Source organism: Bufo bufo, chromosome 1 (assembly GCF_905171765.1).
Source record: "Bufo bufo chromosome 1, aBufBuf1.1, whole genome shotgun sequence".
NCBI lineage: Eukaryota > Metazoa > Chordata > Amphibia > Anura > Bufonidae > Bufo > Bufo bufo.
In genome coordinates, this window is record NC_053389.1 from 252,791,178 (window position 1) to 252,814,523 (window position 23,346).

Below are 23,346 nucleotides of genomic sequence, written 5' to 3' on the forward strand. Positions count from 1 at the left end.
TAACCACTGAATGCACCCCAATGCGGAATAAAAGACTGAACACTCAAGCCCTCCTTATTGTTCTGGAAAAATAATGCCAGCTGCAATGCCAAACACATTCTGAATAGGGTCATGTTCACATCTGGTTCAGCGCCATTATTACAGATTCTGTCAGAGAATGAAGGGAGAGGCTGGGTGTATGCTCAACCTGCTGCTCCATCAGGACGAGAATATGGGACCTCCATCCTCGGGATTGTTGGGGGGTCTCAGCACTTGGACCCCCACCAATCAGTAGGGAGTAACTTTTATGCTTGGCACAATCCCTTTAAGGAAAATTGTCTACTTCTAGGCATCAAGGGCTGGCACAAACAGACACGCAGGACCAGACCCTTACGTAATCATCTACACTTCAAGGGTCAGGACTCATCTAGACATCTAGAGTCAGGTGGTCGCTTATTCAAATATCCAAGTGGAGGAGCGCGCTCACTGGAGCTTTGCAGGACAGGCTGTCACATGTTGCTTGGTTGTCCAGGCAGTCAGACCATCCATTTTCTCCTCTGCGTCTTCCACATTTATGTCTGGCGAGAGAGGCAGTAACATAATTACACCTGGTAACAACTACAGCTCACACTGGAGAGTCATCCAGCTTTTCCAGGCTCCAAAATGGGAAATCATAGTTTTTCAACAATATAGGATATAACCAGGATATGTGACTTCATGACTGCAGGTTTACCATTCAGTAGTCCAGATGTTGCAAAACTACAAACCCTAGCATTCTTGGGCAGCCTACAGCTATCTGGGCATGGTGGGAGTTGTAGTTTTGCAACAGCTGGAGGGCCGCAGGTTGAGCATCCCTAGTCTAGGTGATAACAACCCCTGTAGGATCTAAAATGGACCTCGTATTGGTTATAACCCTGCTGTCCTAGAAAAAAAAACAATTTTCCATATAGTTTCACTTTTGATCAGAGTCAGCAGAATGGTGGAATCTTCTCCTGCCATGAGACGTCTAATTCCATTATGATTAGTATTAGTTTTGGTGCAGAGTTGTAACAACCCGAAAGTGGTGTTACCACTCATGCACCCTGCTACTGTATTTAATGGTCTAACATAAATGTCATCTACAGTAAGTATTCTGTTCCAGGTTCACCACAATGTGCATCTGTTATACATGTAATACACCTGGTTCACCAGCAGGCAGCAGACACTGCAGAGCTACAGGTAGAGAGAATGGAACTTGCCATTCTATTCTAACCCCCCTCTGGAGAGAGGTGGGCTAGCCCTACTTCCTGAAGGAAGAGTGGGGACCAGTTAGAGTTGGTCTAGTTTACCCCCAACAAGGGGAAGGGAGTGGAGGGGCACATCTCTGCTGGACGTGCCCACACCAGCCAGATCAACCTAAGCTCTGCTGGCCATGGAGGCAGAGGCCTAAAGCCTCAGAAGCCAGGAGTAAAGTTCCTTGGCTGAAACTGAGGGCTCATGCACACAAATGTTTTTTGCGTTCAGTATACTGGCCATTTCTTTAGTTCAGTATGCGTCACTTATACTAAACCATTAATTTCAATGGGTCAGCAACAAAAGTGTCTCCGTGTGCATTCCGTTTCCATATTTAAATTTTTCCATTCCGTTCAAAGCTATAACATGTCCTATTATTGCCCGCAAATCACGTTCCGTGGCTCCATTCAAGTCAATGGGTCCGCAAAAAAAAACGGAACTCATACGGAATGTACTACGTATGTCTTCCATATCCGTTCCAATTTTTTCAGAACCATCTATTGGAAATGTTATGCCCAGCCCAATTTTTTCTATGTAATTACTGTCTACTGTATATGCCATATGGAAACAATGAATGGAAAAACGAAACAGAACCAGAAACACTACTGAAACAAAAAAATGGAAAAACTGATCCGTTAAAAACGGCCCGCAAAACACTAAAAAAGCCATACGGTCGTGTGCATGAGTCCAAAGTCAGACTACAGAGAGAAAGAGATAAAGCAGAGTTGAGTTCCTGCCAGTTCATGCTAAAGCCTGCTGGAACCAAGACAAAGCCTGAAAACTGTTTGGAGAAACGTTTATTCAAGTAAAGATGCCATTGAACTTCATCTCAAGGTCTGGACTCAAGTTATTCTTTCAAATCCCTCAATTATTCCCTCTATTTATTGCTTCGGAGCCAAAGCCTGGGGTCCAGCGGTATCCAGATAGGAGCACCGTGACAAACATAAAGAGACATTTAGGCCGCACTACACCACTCGGTATCCCTACTACACCTGGGACGCGATAGAGGGGCCCTGGGGGGGGGGGGGGGAGACGCACGTTGCAGAGTCAGTTTTTGCATATCTTGATTGCAGATTCTCTGCGGCTTTATTTTCTATTTTTCCCACCATTTTTATGTTTTTTTGCAGGACGGCTGCAAATTGCAGGATGTGAAATCAAAGGAGGCTTTGAGGAAGCATGACAAGGGATATGTTACTATGGTAACAGGGCCTGCTGGCTGGGTTACGAGCCCGACTGCCAATATGGGAGAGAATGATTATTTGTTTGTATGGAAGGAAGGCGAGAAATAGCTGAAAGTGACAGATCTGGAGAGAGGCCCTGGAATGACTGTTTATGACAGACTGACCCTGATATGGAGGCCTAATACATGAGAGATGATAGTCTATCTGTAGAGAAGGTGCACTCACCATAGATACTCATACATACACACATGACTGCAGGGACCTAGCCAACATACTGTAAAGCCCTCCCAAACACAGATGTGACTATGTGCTGCTGGGATAGTGGGACAGGCACTGCTTTAAACATGTCCTGAAGGACTGCACAGTGCTCTGTTCAATGCTCCGAATCACTACCAGGGTAGGAGACATAGCAACCAACTACTAAAGGGGGACATTTCGACTCAGACATAGGCCCCTTGCAGACGAGCGTGTCCGGATTAGGTCCGGATGCGTCCCAGTGCATTGCGGCAAACCCGCGCGAGTAGGTACGCAATTTCAGTCAGTTTTGACTGCGATTGTGTTCCGTTGTTCAATTTTTATCGTGCGTGTGCAATGTGTTTTGCACGCGCGTGATAAAAAACTGACTGTGGTACCCAGACCCCAACTTCTTTACAGAAGTTCAGGTTTGGGTTCAAGGTTGTGTAGATTGTATTATTTTCCCTTATAACATGGTTATAAGGGAAAATAATAGCATTCTGAATACAGAATGCATAGTACAATAGGGCTGGAGGGGTTAAAAAAATAATAATTTAACTCACCTTAATCCACTTGTTTGCGCAGCCGGCATCTCTTCTGTCTTCATCTGTGAGGAAAAGGACCTTTGATGACATCACTACGCTCATCACATGGTCAGTCACATGATCCATCACCATGGTGATGGATCATGTGACGGACCATGTGATGAACGTAGTGATGTCATCAAAGGTCCTATTCCTCACAGAACAACACAGAAGAGATGCCGGCTGCGCAAACAAGTGGATTAAGGTAAGTTAAATTATTATTATTTTTTTTTTAACCCCTCCAGCCCTATTGTACTATGAATTCTGTATTCAGAATGCTATTATTTTCCCTTATAACCATGTTATAAGGGAAAATAATAATGATCGGGTCCCCATCCCGATCATCACCTAGCAACTGTGCGTGAAAATCGCACCGCATCCGCACTTGCTTGCAGATGTTTGCGATTTTCACGCAACCCCATTCATTTCTATGAGGCCTGCGTTGCGTGAAAAACGCACAAAGAGGAGCATGCTGCGATTTTCACGCAACACACAAGTGATGCGTGAAAATTACCGCTCATGTGCACAGCCCCATAGAAATGAATGGGTCCGGATTCAGTGCGGGTGCAATGCGTTCAACTCACGCATTGCACCCGTGTGAAAGAGGCCATAAGGTGCAGTTAGTGGTGAAATGTATATAAAGTGCCATGGAAAATTGAATACGACTCCATGCTAAGTTTTACTGTGGAGTCTTAAGGTTACTTTTTATGGTTGCATTATCCATTCTGGGTGGCGTTACTTTTTGCAATTCTTTTTGCTGTGACATCAATACTAGAGATGAGCGAAGTATTCAAAAATTCGATTTGCGGCATCTGATAGTAATAATACAGTGTAAAAAATTTTCAAAATCATACTTCATTTTGCTCGCGATGGGCCGGCTGCCGCCATCTTGATTGAAGATCTGGCACGAAATCTTGCTCGGCCTGTGATGACATCATGGCATGTGACTTTATGCGAGATAGTTCAGTCAAGATGGCGGTGGACAGCCCGTTGCGAGCAAATGGAGGAGGTAACTATGATTTTTTTTCTTTTTAACACTATTTCAGCTAAAATCAATTCGCTACCACGAAGCACGAGGAAATTCGGCTTTGCAGCGAATTGTATTTATCCTGAAATTCGGATTGAATTCCACTTCGGGTTTGATTTGCTGAACCCTAAATCACTACGTTATTTCTGTACTGTGACATCATACATGCATTATTCTTGCAATGTGACCTCACTGTTTGTATACAGTTTTGCTCACTGAGTTGCTTATCTCTGTACTGTGACATCATTGTCTGTATTATGTCAATATTGTGACATCAATGTGTGCACTATCCCTATACTGTGACTTCACTGTGCACATTATTTCACTATTATTACATTACTGTGTACAGTATCCCTGTACTGTGACATCACTGTGTGCCATAGTCTTGTGCCTCAGGGAGACCAATCATAAGCCTTCTGAACATATTGTTAAAAGTGGTCATGGTAAAATGGGGCCCCATTCCAAATTTCGCTATGGGGCCAATGGTTACTTGTTATGCTTTGCATCCAATTTCTTCTTCATGTTATACCATAAATCAGCTGCTAGCCAATGAGTGTGTAGGATAGCAATCATCACCACCTTCATTGCCATCTACCCGCCAAGTGAGAGACTGAGAAGACCTACTTGGTTCTTCAACCACCCCCCAAATCAGCAAAGTTAATGAACATCCTCAATATCTAAACCTATGACATTCAAAGGAACATCATCTAGAAACAGGAAATAGCAATTGTTCAATCCAACATCCCGTGGCACAACTCCATCCCATCCATGCAAAACTTGAAATTTTAACATTAAAGAGGTATTCCCATCTTAGACAATGGGGGCATATTGCTAGGACATGCCCCCATTGTCTGATAGGTGCGGGTCCCACCGCTAGGACTCGCACCTATATGGAGAATGGAGCGGGGAGCGCTGTGGCTGGAGGACCCCAGATTTCCAGGGGTCCGTCCACCACCAAGCGCTAATCCCCACCTCTCCCATAGAAGTGAATGGGAGAGTGCTGCGCATGCGCAGCCCATGCTCTCATTCATTTCTATGGGGCAGACGGCAATAGCTGAGCCAGCGCTCGGCTATTTTGGAGGGCGGCTGCGCATGCGCAGTGCCCTCTCCTTCACTTTCGGGGCTCCGTTCTCGATATAGGTGCAGGTCCCAGCGGTGGGACCCACACCTATAAGACAATGGGGGCATAGCCTAGCGATATGCCCCCATTGTCTGAGATGAGAAAACCCCTTTAAGCAGCCTGTGTGCTATCCCAATAGTTTAAATAATAATAATAATAATAATTTATTCATATAGCGCCAACATATTCTGCAGCACTTTAGAGTTCTGGGGTTCATATACAAACAGTCATAAATAGCATCGCAACCAGTGGCGTAGACGTGGGTTGCCAGCTCCCGGTGCAAGCCAAGTATTGCGCGCCCCCTAACCTGTGGACATGCCCCTGTTCACACAGACAGAACTGATTAGGGTCTTCTAAGACCCAGCAGCCCTGCTCAGTCCCCAAGACACCTGCTGATCAGGATCTCCAGGTCCACTAGCGTAGCTGCTTCCTTTATTCACTGCATAGCGCTCATTGGGGGTCATATAGTAAGTGCGCTACATCTGTTTTATGAGTAAAAAAGTCACGAATAAAAGCAACTTTTTAAATTCCCGTTCAGCAGTATTCTGTCATACAGGTGTTTTTGTGCTGTCTTTGCCAATTGGGAGTGGAGAGGAAGCCATGGGGGCATGGCGTGGGCTGGCTTGGGGACTGGACATCAGGCCTGAGACATTTACCATCTTTTACGCCTAGGAATAGGTATAAAAGAGGATAAAAAGCAATTTGAGTCAGGAGCTTTAATCTGGTGCCCTACATGTAAAGAGCTCCAGATTAAAGCCCAGCACCAAGTGCAGTACATATACAGCACTTGGTCATTATGGAGTTAATAAGGGGGATTATTACTGTGAGGGCCTAATTGGATTCTGCACACCAGGCCCATATTACTAGTACTACTCTGAGCCTGCTATGCAGACCACTTACAACAGGGGTTGGCCAGTTTATATTACTAGCTGTGCTGGTAAAAGCACATGTGCAGCTAGCAATAGGCATTTTTATACTATTGGCCCTGAAGTCTGATAGATAAAAATGAATAATTCATGTTTACACACAGGTCCCTTGACCAGTGTGCCGGCGCTATGCTGGGAACATGGCTGCTGATGGAGGGTTCTGTCCATTCACTGATATTGGGGATAAACTGCATATGTGCTAGTTCCCTGTCCATTCCAAACTCCCTCAGATCCCAGATCAGACTCCCTATTACTGTATTATAGACTCCAGACCAGACTCCCCATTAGTACAGACCTCAGGTCTGTAGGGGCAGGGAGGTGGGAAATATGGTTGTTGCCCCAAAGGAGGAAAAATACCCTACTTTGTAAGCTAAGCAGACAGCAGCTTCAGTAGGGGCGTTCCCACAGTACCCTACAACTGATGCAGCACTCAGAGCCTGACACAGACATGATAACAGTACAGTACCTTGTCATGATAACAGTACAGTACCTTGTCATGATAACAGTACAGTACCTTGTCATGATAACAGTACAGTACCTTGTCATGATAACAGTACAGTACCTTGTCACTGTCTGTAAAAGCTGCTTCTGGCTGCAGGTTTGGTCCCAGCCGTTCAAACATGGTCGTCTCCCTCCTGCTGGAATATAAGAGGAGCGGGCCATGACGTGCGCCCTGCGTCCTGATGCTGAGGCAGCCTGTGGGCACTGTGCCTCGCAACTAGGGTGAGTGAATGCCATCTCAAGCAGCGCACTGCGCGCGTTCCGTTATTGCCATTCAGTAAAGAATTCACTGAATTGCAATTGTGGGATGTGCCATTGCACTGCCTGCCACATAGAGAATGGTTTTCTCTGGAAGTGCTCAGGCTGCCGGGCGCCCCCTTGCAGTCTGGCGCCCGGGGAACCGCCCCTCTGCCCCCCCCTCCCCACCACGATACGCCCCTGATCGCAACAGACAAGTCAATAATTACAAAAAGAGGAATAAGGACCCTGCTCGCAAGAGCTTACAATCTATGAGTAGATAGGGGTGACACAAAAGGTAAAAGTGCTTGTTTTGTACAATGGTCCAGCCATGTTGGGAGAATAGGGGAGCAGATATAAAGCTGCATGAGCCAGTCACCAGATGATATATGAAGTGCTCATGGGTGCATGGGTGCGGTGGAGAGTTTGGTGGAGGATCAGGCCTAGGAAATGATAAACGGGCTATATATGGAGAGGAGTTAGATCAGGGGATTTGATAGGCCACCCTAAAAAGATTTGTTTTGAGGGAGCACCAAAAACTGTGTATATTGTGATTTAACCTAGTTTCTAGTTGGGTATTGCATTCCAGAGAACTGGTACAGCTCGGGAGAAGTCTTGTAAGTGGGAGTGAGAGGCTCGAATTAAGGGTGCTTTCACAATTGCGGCAGGACGGATCCGACATGCTGTTCACCATGTTGGATCCGTCCTTCCGCTATTTCGCCGACTAAAAAGTCGGACATGCAGGACTTTTTAGTCCGGCGGCTTTCGCCGTGCTGCGCCGGAGCTCCGCCCCTGTCCCCATTATAGTCAATGAGGACAGAGAGGCGGTCCGGCGGCACGGCAAAATAGTGGAAGGACGGATCCGACATGGTGAACAGCATGTTGGATCCGTCCTGCCGCAAGTGTGAAAGTAGCCTAAGTAGAAGTCAGTCGTAAGTCATTGGCTGAGCGGAGAGCACGGGTAAGGTGGTAGACAGAGATGAGGGAAGAGATGTAGGGGGGTGCAGCACTGTGGAGAGCTTTGTGGGTGAGGACAAGCAGTTTAGATTGGATTCTATACTGTATGGGCAACCAGTGCAATGACTGGCACAGGGCAGAGGCATCAGAGTAGCGGTTAGACATATAAGTGACTCTGGCTGCTGCATTGAGAATAGATTGGAGAGGGGAGAGACTGGTGAGAGTAAGGCCAATTAATAGTGATTTACAATAATCGAGGCAGGAATGGATCAGGGCGACAATGAGAGTTTTTGTTGTTTCCATAGTGAGAAATGGGTGGATTCTACAGATGTTTTTGAGGTGAAGGCGACGTGAGTGGTCGATAGACTGAATATAGGGGTTGAAGGAAAGATCAGTGTCAAACGTAACACTGAGACAGTGGGTGTGTTACCTAGGGGTGATAATGGTGTCGCACACCGAGAGGGAGATGTCAGGTTTGGGTAGGTTAGTAGATCGAGAGAACCCAAAAAGAGACAGTCACTGGTGTTCTGTAGTACAGCAGGGGTGATGTCGGGGGATGAATTGTATAGTTGGGTGTCATCAACATAGATGTCTCTGTCCTCTCTCTAGTGCTTCCTAGGGACAATATCTTCCCAAATAAATAGACAACTATTAAAAAGCTGTTTAAAGCGGTTTCTCAGTACTTACTTGAATGTGAGCTGATCTGCAGTTCTCTAACACAGTAGATTGAACTTTGTGCTTCTGGCTTTATCCATTATATAATTTCCTGTGACGGCAGCTATACAACGCAACTGATAGGTGGGAATGAGGGGTATTGGACCCCATCTGTCCTGTCCAGATCTAGGACTCCAGAAAGCCCCTTTAAGTCAGTTTTGAATAAGGATAAAAGCTCTGCCAACTTGACATGCCCAAGCTCATTCCCCCCTGCAGGTACTACAAGGACTATGGGACCCCTAAACTCCTGACTAACTTTGGCTACCTCCAGGAGCAATAGTACCTATTGTACCCTCTGGTTGCTCTTCAATGGACATCTGCTGATGACAGTGATGCTCCTTCCGTCAAGCAGCCCAATGTACTGTATACAGAAATGATCTTCATTATGGATTTGCATTACCTAAAATAAGAGAAGAAGCTGTGGAAGGAGAAATTACAAATCTGGCAGAACATAGGACATAATTATTAGAACTTCTCACCCAAGTCAAGAGAACTGGCCTCCATTGCCTCAAGTATTCTAAAGAGTATTTTCACACAACAAAAATCCAGCCTCGTTAGTAAGACTTGAAAACTGCCTCAAATAGAAAGCTAATAAAAAAAAAACATAAACATGTACTAGAAATTGATCACTAACTACACAAATAGTCACAAACATCCTCAATATACTCACAAGACAGCATGCATCCTCTAATTTGCTAGCTGACCACCAAGCTCCCTACTCACTCTGTCAGTCTTGGATCCAAGCACGCAAATTTTGATACTCTTGTGACTGCCACCAACAATGCGTGAGCAGCCACCAGTTCATTGATGCAAAGTGCAGCAAAAAAAAGCAATAAAGAAAAAGCAACTGTGAATAAACTTGTTTCAAAAAATTCTGAGAATACTTCAGATAATGCCGACAAGATTCACTGATTAAAAGTGAAGGACACTGGCCATCTCCTATCTTGTTTAACAAAAAAAAATCCACCCCTTAAAGGGGTTATCCAAGACTAATTAAGACTTCCCAGAGTGACCAACCTGTGATGGTTATCATACTTACCTGGTTCCCGCTGCTGGGTTTGGTGTCACTTCCAGGCCAGCTCTTCCCCTCCCGCTTCGCTGAGATCAACATCCATCTATAGGGGGCACGTGACCACTGCAACCAATCATAGGCCACAGAGTTGACCTGCTCTCCTTGTGTCACGTTACAAGTTGTCACGATGCAAATGGGAGAAGGTCACCACTGTGACCTGTGATTGGCTGCAGCGGTCACATGTCCATCCATCAATGGATGTTGATTGAAGTGCTGCAGGGAGAGGAAGAGCCGGCCCGGGAGTGACAGAGACTGATTCCAGCGGCAGAGACCAGGTAAGTATGATCACCACTATGAGTTGGCCACTCTAAGAGGTCTGTATTAGTCTTGGATAAACCCTTTAAGTGGTTGCTGAAGCAGAGATTCCTTTGCGACATCAGTGCAACCCCACCATGAGGGGATACCAGCAAGGCCCTGCTTGACGCATGTACACTAAATAATCTAAAGTAGCCTCCAGATGCCTAGCATCGTCTACCAGAAAGCACCTTCTTGCAATATCGAACCACACACTGCAGGCCTTAAAATGGCTCCTCCAGGTAACCTGCACCACTGACTTGTTCACCATCCTCACAAGCTGGGCTTGACTAGTGGCCACAAATCATTCATACAAAGTTCAGTAACACCCCTCTAGGAAATGTAATGGTGACCATTTTAATTTGTCATCACTAAAAACTGGGAGAACAGATATAAACAATATATTTGCTAGATTTTAGGTGTATATGCTTTGTTAGTGTCAGTTTTGAGCACGGCTTTCATCCCTCCTGAGCCATAAAGTTCTCCTGTCATGATCTCAAGATTTAGGTCGGTCAGACCTCTAAATCTTATTATAAAGAGAAATTGTCTTTTTGATAAAACTCTGGTCTTGTAGAGGAAGATGGAGAGGGTGATAGTCAGTGATGATAATACCGGTGGGTGCGTGAATAGATGTGATAAATTATTTTTATGATATGAGCCAAGACATCTTGGGTTGAGTGGAGATTGAAGCTTCTAAAAATTCATCTTAAAGAAAAGTATCAAGAAAGTAACATAAGGTGAGATTCTTCTTGATATACAACGCGTGAAACTGCAGAGAGGCAGCCAGGAGCTTATTTGTGTGACATCACCTAGTGTTTGCATAAAAGTTACTGTGACACTTACAAGGATGTATAAGTTTAGACCGGATGGAAGGAGAGACTGCCCATATGACCGGTCTGTTTATATAGGGCATACCTCCACACACTCGATGTGCACTTCCTTGCTTTACCTCTTGATTTGACATAAGGTGACCTTTGAAAAAAAACTATAATTTTGCGATACTCCGCCGAGAGTTGTTTATGTTCTTTAATTCCTATACCAAAACAGAAAAATTGTGCCATACAGGGAGTGCAGAATTATTAGGCAAGTTGTATTTTTGAGGATTAATTTTATTATTGAACAACAACCATGTTCTCAATGAACCCAAAAAACTCATTAATATCAAAGCTGAATATTTTTGGAAGTAGTTTTTAGTTTGTTTTTAGTTTTAGCTATTTTAGGGGGATATCTGTGTGTGCAGGTGACTATTACTGTGCATAATTATTAGGCAACTTAACAAAAAACAAATATATACCCATTTCAATTATTTATTTTTACCAGTGAAACCAATATAACATCTCAACATTCACAAATATACATTTCTGACATTCAAAAACAAAACAAAAACAAATCAGTGACCAATATAGCCACCTTTCTTTGCAAGGACACTCAAAAGCCTGCCATCCATGGATTCTGTCAGTGTTTTGATCTGTTCACCATCAACATTGCGTGCAGCAGCAACCACAGCCTCCCAGACACTGTTCAGAGAGGTGTACTGTTTTCCCTCCTTGTAAATCTCACATTTGATGATGGACCACAGGTTCTCAATGGGGTTCAGATCAGGTGAACAAGGAGGCCATGTCATTAGATTTTCTTCTTTTATACCCTTTCTTGCCAGCCACGCTGTGGAGTACTTGGACGCGTGTGATGGAGCATTGTCCTGCATGAAAATCATGTTTTTCTTGAAGGATGCAGACTTCTTCCTGTACCACTGCTTGAAGAAGGTGTCTTCCAGAAACTGGCAGTAGGACCCGAAAAGGCCCCACAAGCTCATCTTTGATGATACCAGCCCAAACCAGTACTCCACCTCCACCTTGCTGGCGTCTGAGTCGGACTGGAGCTCTCTGCCCTTTACCAATCCAGCCACGGGCCCATCCATCTGGCTCATGAAGACTCACTCTCATTTCATCAGTCCATAAAACCTTAGAAAAATCAGTCTTGAGATATTTCTTGGCCCAGTCTTGACGTTTTAGCTTGTGTGTCTTGTTCAGTGGTGGTCGTCTTTCAGCCTTTCTTACCTTGGCCATGTCTCTGAGTATTGCACACCATGTGCTTTTGGGCACTCCAGTGATGTTGCAGCTCTGAAATATGGCCAAACTGGTGGCAAGTGGCATCTTGGCAGCTGCACGCTTGACTTTTCTCAGTTCATGGGCCGTTATTTTGCGCCTTGGTTTTTCCACACGCTTCTTGCGACCCTGTTGACTATTTTGAATGAAACGCTTGATTGTTCGATGATCACGCTTCAGAAGCTTTGCAATTTTAAGAGTGCTGCATCCCTCTGCAAGATATCTCACTATTTTTGACTTTTCTGAGCCTGTCAAGTCCTTCTTTTGAACCATTTTGCCAAAGGAAAGGAAGTTGCCTAATAATTATGCACACCTAATATAGGGTGTTGATGTCATCAGACCACACCCCTTCTCATTACAGAGATGCACATCACCTAATATGCTTAATTGGTAGTAGGCTTTCGGGCCTATACAACTTGGAGTAAGACAACATGCATAAAGAGGATGATGTGGTCAAAATACTTATTTGCCTAATAATTCTGCACGCAGTGTATATTTGAACCTAGCCTTACTTAAAGAGATTCTCCGGGAATGATTTAAAATGGCCACCAGCAGCCTGTCCTAGAATGTGAGCCACAACTTGCAGAGTTTTCTAGGGGGGTGAGGGGGCCAGGTCTTCACTACACACTACACTCTGCTACTTGCATATACAACATATTGGTGAGTTTTCCTGTCAGGCTGCTCAGCCTTGATGGCATAGAGTAGGCAGGATCACATCATTACCATCTATTGTAGAGCACCACAGTGTGTAGTGAGGACCTGCTCCTCACCTCCCTAGGCAGCTGTGGAAATGGAGACTACCAGTCCTACTCACATTCTAGGACAGGCTGCTGTTGGCCATTTTAAATGATTTCCAAAGAACCCCTTTAATGTCCATGGAAATTAAAGGAATGGGAGGGTGGTGTAGAATATTCTAATGACTCAGTATTCACTCATCTCTCATTGCCCAGAAGAACCCTGCTTTACACTGGAGAGGTCCGAAAAGCTAAAACATTTGTCCATCAGCATATGGGAGCAACGTTACTTTAGAATTTTCCTCTTTTTGGAATATATATTTCCAAGGGAGCACTGCATAGATTTTTTTCTGTTCCCAAAAATATGTTTTTTTGGTTTATTTTGCAGACCCACCTGAATTTTCTTCTGACTTAATTTTCCATCTTTTCAGAATTCTTAAATGGTAGGGTGTAATTTACATTATAATCTGTTGGTGACGTACATTACCTGCATGCGTGCAAATGGCTCTTATCAAAAAGTGACAGGCCTACAAAAGTGTAGAATTCACTCATGCTGCTACCAGTAATTCTGGTTGTATGCAAGCAAGAGGTCTCTTATATGGCTAATGAAGAAGAATTGGGATAGACTATTACTATGATTGCCAAGTTAGCCTGTAGTAAAAATACATTGCATTGTCCACAAATGCCATAGAGCTTCCATCAGCTACCCACTGACGCTTGTCAGCCTGGTATGTGGAAACCAAACATTATCACCCAAGTGGCTAAAAACATGAACGTGCCACACAGAAAGTGCACAGTGATGTGATCCATTTCTTAAATGAAAAAGGGCCCCCAACTATTGCCTAACTCTACTCGGTCAGAATGACTCGTAAGGGTCAGGGACCTAAACCTACCCTTGCCAAAACCTACTCTATTTATTTGTGCCCTGCTATCTATCTAGCCTGCCGTACAGGTAATCCCAGGGCTCCCAGAGGGGAAAGCATGGGTTGCAGGTGGATGGGGAACCTGGAGGCCGAAATGTACATCCTAGACCATCACTATATCCACAAAATCTGATCTTTGTTAATGGCACTCAACTCTTACTAACAAAGGAAGGTCCTGAGCATGGCTCACCCTCAATGATGTTCTTATGCCCTTAACCCCTTAGTGACCAGCCTGTTTTAGGCCTTACTGACAAAGCGTTTTTCTTCCTTTTTTCATCGTCGCGTTCCAAGAGCTATAACTTTTGAATTTTTCCGTCTATATAGCTTTATGAGGGCTTGTTTTTGCGGGACAAGTTGTAGTTTTTAATGGCGCCATTTTGGGGTACACATAAATTTCTTATTAACTTTTATTAACTCTTTCTGGGAGGGAGATGGAAAAATCAGCAATGCGTTTTTACGTTATAAATTTTACGGCATTCATTTTCGGTATAAATAACATAATATCTTTATTCTCTGGGTCAGTACGATTACAGTGATACAAAATACATACAGTTGTTTTTAGGTTTTACTACTTTTTTGCAATAAAAGCCCTTTTTTTAAAAGAAAAAAATGTTTTTACATTGCCGCTTCCCAAGACCCATGACGTTTTTATTTTTCTTTCTTGCGTGATGGCTTGATTTTTACAGGACGACTTGTATTTTTCATTGGTATCATTTTGAAGTAAATGGTGCTTTTTACTACGTTTTTTTCGGTGGCAACTAAGAATAAATTAGCAATTCTGTAATTTTTTTAAATTTTTTTTTAATGATGTTCACCATAGAGGATATTTTATGTGATATGTATGTAGTCCGGGTCGTTACGGACGTGGCAATACCAAATATATGGGGGGAAAAGTGTATTTTTTTTATGGAATTATTTTATTTAATAAATGTGTTGTTTTTTTCTTTCTTTTTTTTACCATTTAATATTCCCACAAGGGGACTATAACAGACAGCATTTTGATTTCTTTTAAAATGCAATGCATTATCCCTATAGTGGATTACATTTTAATAGCAATGCTATTTTAACATTGACCAGCAGGCTGCGCCAGAGAGGCGCAGCCTGTTGGAAATTACTACAGCCGGGACCAGGACTTACATCGAAAGCCAGGTAGCCTTCAAACACATTGACACCCCGCGATCGCATTTGCGGGGTGCCGATGGGAGACAGAGGAAGTCCGTTACCTCTGTCACCGCTTTACATGCGGCGGGCGCCATTGCCCGCGGCATGTAAAGTGTTAAACAGTCCGGATCGGCACTGTTATGGCACTGTTATAGCAGGGCCGCAGCTCTCATGTGAGAGCCGGGTCCCCGCTCCCCGCTGCACGGGGCACCCATGCAGCACTTAGACCGTGCCACTGTAAAAAAGCGGTGGCCCAGCCTAAGGCCCCTTAGTGACCGTCGTAAAAACACGTATCGGTGGTCACTAAGGGGTTAATAGTATTTGTCCAGTTTAAAAAGCAGGTTTTTTTCTCTGCTTGGGTTCCTAAAAAACTGTTGATAGTGGGGAATGCTACTGCAGGGATCCTCCAAGATGGGACTAAAGAGGAGGTAGCTAATGGGCCCTCAATCTTCCATGGTGTAAGTTGCTCTTTGCAGCTGCTGTTTGGTCTAGCTCAGGGATCAGCAACCTCCAGCACTCCAGATGTTCTGAAATTACAACTCCCAGAATGCTCCATTCACTTCTATGGGAGTTGTGAGAAGAGCCAAACATGTTTGCATGCTGAAAGTTGTAGTTGTACAGCAGCTAGAGTGCCAAAGGTTGCTGATCCCTGGTCTAGCTTATAGTGCATTGTTCATAACAGTAGGCCTCACCATAGAGAATATGGAAAATGAAGGACTCATTTAAAGGAGTTCATCCACTTTGGAAAATCCCTACTTGTTAGCAGGTTCCCTGGCAATATGCAGAACATAAAGTGTCCCCCTGTTGAGATCTCCAGTAACAATACATTAAATGGTAGGAAAACCTGGTAGCAAGTGTTCAATTTCCCTGCAGCACTACCACAGGCGAAATTGAGCATTACACAGTGACCATTCAGATCAATAGCTTGTCTATGTATTGCAGGACAGGACAGGTCCTCCAGAGTGAGAGACACTCCTGGTAACTACTTTTAACTTTGGTTAGGAGATGAGGATCCTGAGCAAAGTGGCCCCTCTATTAGGATAGTGTGCCGAACATTAGTATACTATTTGCATAGCGCGGCCACTACCCAAATAATATAGTTGTGCTATACTAACGCCGTAACGCTCTGCTGCCATTCTTTGCCACAACTGTATTTGCAAAGTTGTTTAATTTTTATTTTTTATTTTAGATGCTTAGAAGCAATAAGAAAAGGCTGTAAAAGTGTATATACCCTTTAAGAGAGATGTAAGATACCTAGATAGCACAAAATCTCCTTCCTCACATAAGGAACAGTCTGGGCAGAGTAATAATAGAGAATAATGTATCGTACATCACCATGTAATAGCCGCCTGTATCTATTGACTCTCTTCATAATAAGTGGCTTCTGTGCATAGCTGTTAATTGCTATAATTGTGCGTGGTGCATATTAATGAGGAGGAGCGGCCATGCGGCGTCTGATATCATGACTTATTTTAGAGGCTGTGCAGGGCATACCCACAAGTCATGTCATACGATTGACATTCCTTTTAGACATGTCATCTATTCAAATCAAATGGCATTGTGGTTACATTGCGTCCAGCGGTTTGGATGACTGCCATTGCAATGCTGAGAGGGTATTTTCCTTCAAAATTGCTTATAAGGGATATTAACTTTGGAAATCCCATCCCAGCTCTTTCCACTAGAAGCTGATCACAAGATGTCCTTCAGCGATCAGTTTGCTCTGCAGCAACTCCAGTGGAGAAATGAAGCATTGCACAATGTCCATTGAAATCAGTGGGCGGTACATGTGCCAGGTCCTCCAAAGAGACGCTATTTGTGGCTGCTCTCTGAAGATCCATCTAATAATGCAAAATTCCTTAAAGGGGTTGTCCGTGATCAACTAAAACAGACTATATAAAGAAAGCTGCATTAAATAATAAAAAATATCATTACTTACCTGTTAAATCCTGAAAATGGGTTTCATAGACTAGACACCCCCTTCAAGGCTGCTGCAGAGTACATACTTAGAGATTTATGTTTATTGGCATGAATGTTCATATCAGTTTTCTTCTCTTCTTCAGCACTGTTATAATGTATTCAGTAGGGTAGTTCAGTTCAGATTTCCTGGTAACCATTCCAATTCCTTCTAGGTGACTACCATCCGTGTACATGCAGCTACCCATAGTCCTATCTGCTGTACCATAAACTGGCTCCTAAACATTTTTGTAATCCAGAGCTCAAACTCACATGCATTGCAATAGTTTTATTTAAATCATTCACTCAGTGGTCAGTAAGCACCATACTTTTGCAATGTTTGTTTTTGTGCCGCCATACTGAGAACCATAATTTTGGATATTTATTTTTTGTTTTTCGACAACAAATGTTTTTTGAGGCCTTGTTCCTTTGTAAATTGAGTTGACATGTTCATTGGAAAACTTTCAGGTTACATGTAAAAAATGTTATCACTTTTTGCAACTCTGGCATTGTTTTTCTTTTAACAATAAACCTAACAATACCAATTATGTGTACGGTACTTAATTTTTGACATAATAATGTTCTTTCAAATATTTTTACTTGTTTACCCTTTTCTTTTTGTTTACCCTTTTTTTTAAATCCCGCTAAACCTGACTTGATTGTTCATATAATACACTGGAATCATTCTGTATTGTGGTGTATTATGCGTGCCAGTTTAATCAAGATAGGCATAGTACCTACTGTATTAGACCTTTCCTCTGACTTCACTTTAAGATAGCAGACCCGGGGGAATGGAGAAGATGGGGTGACAGAAGGAGGGTCCTCCATTTGTCTAGCCACTTAAATGCTGTGGTCAACATGTAGGGGGTTAAATGGTCAGGATCTGAGTTTTAACTGATCCTGGAGTTGACAGCAGGCACCCAGCTTACAGTCTGCACCCACTGCAGACACCATGGGCACAGCTCCAGTGCCCAAACCATCACCATGAAGTACCGTATTATTATGTCAACTTGTGGAAAGGTTCATTTAGTATAGTTCCCATGACGTAATAGTGTTAAGGGGTTAAGTTTTGTTACTGAAGGCTGTCCTTGGAAGTTCTCTCCATGGATCTTATTTCTTCTCCATTTCCTTCCACTATATTGACTGTAAAATCAAGCAGACAATTTATTTCAGATTTCTGATTGATTTATATATCATAAATATGAATTGCAGTCATCATTGCTTTGCCTCCGCGCAAAGGACCTCCGTTATTAAGGGCAAAGCGAGCCCCAGCACAAATCCCTTTTTTATTACTTTTTTACGGTTTGGGACTTGATTTGCACAAATGTGCTGAGAATCTGACCGGAACGTCTGGATTTATGGAGCAAGATGGGGGCGACTGCAGAAGTGTGAAATATGGCCTCTGTGTGGAGCAGAGAGAGCATTCTTCTCAGTATAGGTGCCTGAGACTTTATTCTGGGGACTCAGATCAGACAATGCAGGGGTTTTACTAAAGGGACTATAGAGATGGCTGCTGGGACCTGGTGTCCAAGGTCCTTCTGCCACAGGAGCAGACACCAGTATTATTAATGGCACATGGTAAGTGAGGGCCTGGTACAGATTTTGCATTGGGGCCCCGGAGCTGACTATGACTATGGCATGTGGTGGGATATAACACGGGACCAAATTATTCCACTTGAGCTGTGCCACTTTGGAGCCCTGAGCCCCTAAACACTCTGATGACCACTATGCCGGGGCTACATGGCGAAACCTGGTCACGTGGAAATTGTGGCAAAATCACAATTGCAACACAAGCTCAATATTTTCTTAGATTGATTCCACCAGTGACTACGTCACTCTTCCATGGTCCTTCTTTATCCCTTACTGTTCGTTGTACTGTATGCTCCAATGTTTATGCATATATAGATGTAGCAGAGCTTAGTTTGTTGTCAGTGTTGTGCCTTTGTATCATGATGCGTAACAGTTTTGCCTAAAGTAAAATGGGTGAAATGTCTTAAAGAGACTTAACCACCTTAGTAAGTGATGAGTATCTGATTGTTGGCATCCGATCACGGAGGTACCTTGGAGATCCATGTCACATGGTAAAAATTAGGAGGTAAAAATTGCCTGCCGCTTTCTCTTGTCATTGCAGGTTTGAAACCTGTTGCCAAGTGTCACATAACTTGCCTGCCACCGGACAGCAGGTCACTGCAAGGCACCTACAAAAAAGTGTTCTGGTTCTTCTGGTTTCTACTTCTGCAGCTCAACTATGTAGCCCTGTAAGACTCTGTCCATGGTGCTGATCAGATACAGCACAATTGCAAAGTAAGCCACTGGCCCATCTCTGCAGATCTATGCATCTACATGGAAACCTACACCAGCAAGGAGCTGGTGTAAACGTCCATTATGATCTACTGCAGATTCCTGGTGTAGGTTATAATAAATGTGGTGGGCCGCTATGACTGCCCCTGCAACACCAACTCCCCTCCAACTTCACTCACTTTTTAGAAAAGTAGTGAGGCTCTAAATCCCCGAAAAGTTGCAAAAGAAGCATAACATGAACTAAACTTTGCAACTTTTTGGTGCCAGTTTTCCGGCAAACAGAGGTTCTTAAATATCCGCAAAATAAGTAACCGTAGCCTGTCTACTGGCAAAATGTATAGGTGAAAAAACTGTAGCAGTGGTAACCTGTGCACCAAAGCAGCCTCAAAAATAAGGCTGATCTGATGTTTGTTTGTTTTCAATTTTTCTACATATTGTTTTTTTTTTTTTTACTACTTTTAGCTTTTTCTTTGCAGTGAATCTGGGTCGCTTTTACCTAATTCTACAGAACACAGACAATTAGTTCTCTTCCCTGTCCCCCGTCTGTCTCAAATAGTGTTCTAACATTGCACCTGAGCAGGCCAGGCTATGTATTGCAAGAGCGGCTCTTATTGGCTAATTTCATCACATGGGGAGATTGGAAGCTTAACATACATGTAAGTGGATAGCGATCACCATGCTACTTCATTCTGTTAAATACTGGGGGCCCAGCGTCGGATCCTCACTTATCATTTGCTAATGACTTTTTATAAAAATAGACTATCAACTCTAAACCCTGTGTAACCTCTTTAAATAATAACATCCTGTTTACCTGCAGCTGCCACTAGAGGGAGCTCAATGCATAAGGATTTATACAGATCCCATCGAACTCAACAATAAATCAGTATACAGTGAGCTCCACCTAGTGTTTTCTCTTAAACTGCTCAGAGGGGATTTTGTGGGTACTACTAATCCCATTCTGATTTTACCTATGACTGAGAAGTCCACAAAGACAATAGCACAGTATCGCTTTGGGGAAAAAAATGGCATGCTATACAGTAGTTGCAAAATAGTTATTGAATGCAAAGACTAATACTGATATACACTGAGCAAAACTATAAACACAACACTTTCGGTTTTGCTCCCATTTTGCATGAGCTGAACTCAAAGATCTGAAACATTTTCTACACAAAAGATCCATTACTCTCAAATATTGTTCACAAATCTGTCTAAATCTGTGTTAGTGAGCACTTCTCCTTTGCCGAGATAATCCATCCCTCCTCACAGGTGTGGCATATCAAGGTGCTGATTAGACAGCATGAATATTGCACAGGTGTGCCTTAGACTGCCCACAATAAAAGGCCACTCTGAAATGTGCACAGTTTTGCCTTACTGGGGGGGTCAGAAAACCAGTCAGTATATGGTGTGGCCACCATTTGCCTCACGCAGTGCAACACATCTCCGTCGCATAAAGTTGATCAGGTTGTTGATTGTGGCCTGTGGAATGTTGGTCCACTCCTCTTTAATACCTGTGTGAAGTCACAGAATATTGGCAGGAACTGGAACACGCTGTCGTATACGACGATCCAGAGCATCCCAAACATGCTCAATGGGTGATATGTCCGGTGAGTATGCTGGCCATCCAAGAACTGGGATGTTTTCAGCTTCCAGGAATTGTGTACAGATCCTTGTAATATGGGGCCGTGCATTATCATGCTGCAACATGAGGTGATGGTCGTGGATGAATGGCACAACAATGGGCCTCAGGATCTCATCACGGTATCACTGTGCATTTAAAAATCCATCAACAAAATGCACCTGTGTTCTTTGTCCATAACATACGCCTGCCCATACAATAACCTCACCACCATGGGCCACTTGATCCACAACGTTGACGTCAGAAACCGCTCACCCACACGACGCCACACACGCTGTCTGCCACCTGCCCTGAACAGTGAAAACCAGGACTCATCCGTAAACAGAATGCCTCTCCAACGTGCCAGATGCCATAGAATGTGAGCATTTGCCCACTCAAGTCGGTTACGACGACGAACTGCAGTCAGGTCCAGACCCCGATGAGGACGACGAGCATGCAGATGAGCTTCCCTGAGACGGTTTCTGACAGTTTGTGCAGAAATTCTTTGGTTATGCAATGATTATTGCTGCAGCCGTCCGGGTGGCTGGTCTCAGACGATCATGGAGGTGAGCATGCTGGATGGAGGTCCTGGGCTGGTGTGGTTACATGTGGTCTGCAGTTGTGAGGCGGGTTGGATGTACTGTCAAATTCTCTGAAACGCCTTTGGAGACGGCTTATGGTAGAGAAATGAACATTCATTGCACGGGCAACAGCTCTGGTAGACATTCCTTCAGTCAGCATGCCAATTGCACGCTCCCTCAACATTGCGACATCTGTGGCATTGTGCTGTGTGATCAAACTGCACATTTTTGCTCAGTGTAATTGCATGTTAGGAGTTTATGGCATCGAGGGTGAAGCTAGCAGAATGGCAAGCAATATGGTGACCATTCAGGGTATTGTAAAGTGTTACGAGAGTGACAGATAAAACAATGAGCCCTACGAGTTTATTAAGTTGGGGCCTCTCCTGGCAGTGCGCTCTGTCACCTCCACACTGAGACGTACAGGAAATTACCAGGCGATATCTTAGATGTTTGGAGACATTGAATGTGACGGCTGATAACAGTTGATGGGTCTGTCATGTTTCGCGGTTTCTCATTGACATGAGCAGAACTTAATCTATGGGTTTTCTGAGGGATATAATGAATCTATGCTAATAAATGGAAATAAGAAAAAGCGAGGGAAAAATACAATATACTGTAATTCACTCTTTACACGCCAAATGGTATATCCAATGGTTTATAGCAGAATCTGTGAAAACATGGGTTTAAAAAAAATTCTAGATGGCAAGTTTGGGAAAATGCACCCAGCCTCTGCACTTTGGCAGTCTTCACTGTTGTTCTTGGATTCTGCTCATACTGCTGCCCATATAGGGAAGCATTTAAAATAAAATTCTCAGAGGACCCATACTGCCTTCCAGTGATGGAGCTCCTCGGCTCTGCCTAAGGCCTCTTCCCCACGAATATAAGGGCTCCATGCCCGTGCTGCGGACCGCAAATTGCGGTCTACAATGCACGTTGGACAAGTTTTGGGCAACGGAAGCACAGAACGGAACACCACGGAAGCAATCCGTAGTTCTTCCATGGGGTTCCGTTCCGTGCTTCCGTTACGCACCGCATCTCCGGATTTGCAGACCCATTTAAGTAAATGGGTGATGCGGAATGCACACGGCCGGTGCCCTGTGTAAGAGGCCTTAGGCAAACTAAACAGGTACGCCAATTTACAGTTATGTATAGATATTAAACGACAACTTACTGATCCTGTTTTACAGCCTTTATTATACTCCAGAGCTGCACTCACTGTGCTGCTGGTTGTCACTGTAAAAGGAAAGTTCATCAAATCCCTTAACAGCCAATCTGAGCTTTATAATGCAGAAGGGCAGTAACTTTTTCCTGCATCAGATGACTGAACCCTGTGGGCTGTACTTTTCAGAATGCAAATCACCAGAGCAATTTAAACAAGCAAGGAATGCTGGGGCATTTTAGATCTGACGCCTGTCAAATTCTTATTACAGCTCTGGAGTATAATAGGCTGTAACTCAGTATTGGTGTAAGATACAATAAGCAATATACTGTATGTACCCATTGACTCTACCACACAGAATAGTGAGTGCAGCTCTATAGTATAATACAGGATGCAACTTAGGATCAGTACAGGACGAGTAATGTAATGTATGTAGTGTACACAGTGATTCATCCAGCAGAATAATGAGTGCAGCTCTGGAGTATAATGTAATGTATGAACACAGTGACTTTCCCAGCAGAGCAGTGAGTGCAGGATGTAACTAAGGATCAGTGCAGCATAAGTCATGTAATGTACTGTATGTACAAAGGGCCTCCACTAGAAGAACTATGAATGCCGCTCTGGAGTATACAGGATGAAACTCAGGATCAGTACAGGATACTTTACCTCTGCTGAAAACCTAAACGTTCTGCTAATGCCTGATAATTCACACAGTC

General features: G+C 43.7%; 2 protein-coding genes and 1 long non-coding RNA gene across 4 annotated transcripts in view; 2 read left to right on the forward strand and 1 right to left on the reverse strand.

Annotated features, from left to right (window-relative positions):
* LOC121005778 (E3 ubiquitin/ISG15 ligase TRIM25-like) overlaps nucleotides 1–23,346 on the forward strand; it is a 965,623-nt gene that overhangs the window by 322,308 nt on the left and 619,969 nt on the right. The gene's annotated exons all lie outside the window — the stretch shown is intronic.
* TMEM178B (transmembrane protein 178B) overlaps nucleotides 1–23,346 on the forward strand; it is a 278,157-nt gene that overhangs the window by 117,459 nt on the left and 137,352 nt on the right. The window lies entirely within an intron of this gene.
* On the reverse strand, nucleotides 1,815–10,110 carry LOC121005876. Its single transcript, XR_005779971.1, has 3 exons — nucleotides 10,097–10,110; nucleotides 9,170–9,173; nucleotides 1,815–1,949 (listed from the first exon to the last, which is right to left on the reverse strand). It is a non-coding gene; the product is annotated as an uncharacterized LOC121005876 (long non-coding RNA).